The 2500-nt window shown below is 56.8% G+C and overlaps 1 non-coding gene across 1 annotated transcript in view, besides 1 other annotated feature; it reads left to right on the plus strand.

Moving 5' to 3' along the window:
- Positions 1-1367: part of a sequence feature (28S-18S ribosomal RNA intergenic spacer; IGS) that runs on past the window's edge.
- CLUP02_19009 overlaps positions 1368-2500 on the plus strand; it is a 1793-nt gene continuing 660 nt past the window's right edge. Inside the window, exon 1 of the ribosomal RNA XR_007414306.1 lies at positions 1368-2500. This exon is cut by the window's right edge and continues 660 nt beyond it. This is a non-coding gene — a ribosomal RNA (18S ribosomal RNA).

Below are 2500 nucleotides of genomic sequence, written 5' to 3' on the forward strand. Positions count from 1 at the left end.
AGCAGGTGCCGCCAGCTCCCCGAGACCGCCCCAGGTACCCTAGAACAGACCACCCAAGTACCCTAGAACAGCTCCCCAGGTACCCTAGAGCAGGTGCCGCCGGCTCCCGAGACCGCCCCAGGTACCCTAGAACAGACCACCCAAGTACCCTAGAACAGCTCCCCAGGTACCCTAGAGCAGGTGCCGCCAGCTCCCCGAGACCGCCCCAGGTACCCTAGAACAGACCACCCAAGTACCCTAGAACAGCTCCCCAGGTACCCTAGAGCAGGTGCCGCCGGCTCCCCGAGACCGCCCCAGGTACCCTAGAACAGACCACCCAAGTACCCTAGAACAGGTCCCCAGGTACCCTAGAGCAGGTGCCGCCGGCTCCCCGAGACCGCCCCAGGTACCCTAGAACAGGTGCTGCCAGGTACCCTAGAAAGCACCTCGCACAGCGCAAAAGTCGCCCAGGCGCGCGTGGGCATACGCGGCCAACACCAAAAAGTGCTGCGCCAGGTACCCTAGAAGAGGCGGCGCCAGGTACCCTAGAACAGGTTCGCGGCCAGGCGGGCGGCGCCATCGAGGTCGCAGCGGCCTGGCGGCGACGGCAGCGTGGTGGGCGAGCGCCGGGCATACGCGGGAATGCGTGCGGACCCACATTTGGCGTGCGCGGGCGTGAGTCGATTTTTTTGTTTTCCCATACAAATCTTTTTTTCGGGAAATGTTTTTTTCGGGGGAAAACCCAGTGCAGCGGAGTTGACCCCAAAAAGCGCCGCAGGGCCTATGAGAAGAGAGCGAGTGCGGCCTACGGGCAGCACAGCGCGACTGCTCCGCCTCAGCACGCAATGGTGGTGGCGAGTGCGCTGTAGAAAAGCAGCGCAGCAATCGAACGTCCCGTATCTTACAGATCACAGCGTCGTGACGCCCAACCGGCCCTGCAGGCAATTACGTCTCGGCCGGCGGCGGCTCATAGCTGCGATCGCCCACAGGCGCGACGGCCGCTCCGGCGGACCGCCAGACCTGTGTTCCCGGCGGGATTGGCGCGCTTCGGCGCCCCAGTCCCCAAGGATGGGCTCTGTAGACGGATGGCCGCTGGCTAGCCTTTTACTGAGCATCGGGAGAAAGACGCCCGCCGCGGACGCTGAATAGCTGAAGCGGCGGGGCCAGTCTCTCCTCTCGGGGCCCCCTAGCCACGCCTGGCGCGGCGAACGGGGCTCTGGGGAACGAGGGGTGGGAAGCCGGAAGCCACGGGGGCGCCAGTCGGCCCAGCCGACAGGCCGCCTCGCGGTGCGAGCGCCGTCCCCAGGGACGGTGGCCCGCTCGACCTGTAACACAATCTCTTCGGCCGCCGCTCGCGGCGCCGATGGCCCTGACGGGCTCACGATAGTTACCTGGTTGATTCTGCCAGTAGTCATATGCTTGTCTCAAAGATTAAGCCATGCATGTCTAAGTTTAAATAATTTTACTGTGAAACTGCGAATGGCTCATTATATAAGTTATCGTTTATTTGATAGTACCTTACTACATGGATAACCGTGGTAATTCTAGAGCTAATACATGCTAAAAACCTCGACTTCGGAAGAGGTGTGTTTATTAGATTAAAAACCAATGCCCTTCGGGCTCACTGGCGATTCATAATAACCTCTCGAATCGCATGGCCTTGCGCCGGCGATGGTTCATTCAAATTTCTTCCCTATCAACTTTCGATGCTAGAGTAGTGTTCTAGCATGGTTACAACGGGTAACGGAGGTTAGGGCTCGACCCCGGAGAAGGAGCCTGAGAAACGGCTACTACATCCAAGGAAGGCAGCAGGCGCGCAAATTACCCAATCCCGACACGGGGAGGTAGTGACGATAAATACTGATACAGGGCTCTTTTGGGTCTTGTAATTGGAATGAGTACAATTTAAATCCCTTAACGAGGAACAATTGGAGGGCAAGTCTGGTGCCAGCAGCCGCGGTAATTCCAGCTCCAATAGCGTATATTAAAGTTGTTGTGGTTAAAAAGCTCGTAGTAGAACCTTGGGCCTGGCTGGCCGGTCCGCCTCACCGCGTGCACTGGTCCGGCCGGGCCTTTCCCTCTGTGGAACCGCATGCCCTTCACTGGGTGTGCCGGGGAAACAGGACTTTTACTTTGAAAAAATTAGAGTGCTCCAGGCAGGCCTTTGCTCGAATACATTAGCATGGAATAATAGAATAGGACGTGTGGTTCTATTTTGTTGGTTTCTAGGACCGCCGTAATGATTAATAGGGACAGTCGGGGCATCAGTATTCAATTGTCAGAGGTGAAATTCTTGGATTTATTGAAGACTAACTACTGCGAAAGCATTTGCCAAGGATGTTTTCATTTATCAGGAACGAAAGTTAGGGGATCGAAGACGATCAGATACCGTCGTAGTCTTAACCATAAACTATGCCGACTAGGGATCGGACGATGTTATTTTTTGACTCGTTCGGCACCTTACGAGAAATCAAAGTGCTTGGGCTCCAGGGGGAGTATGGTCGCAAGGCTGAAACTTAAA

This window comes from Colletotrichum lupini, chromosome 6 (genome assembly GCF_023278565.1).
Source record: "Colletotrichum lupini chromosome 6, complete sequence".
NCBI lineage: Eukaryota > Fungi > Ascomycota > Sordariomycetes > Glomerellales > Glomerellaceae > Colletotrichum > Colletotrichum lupini.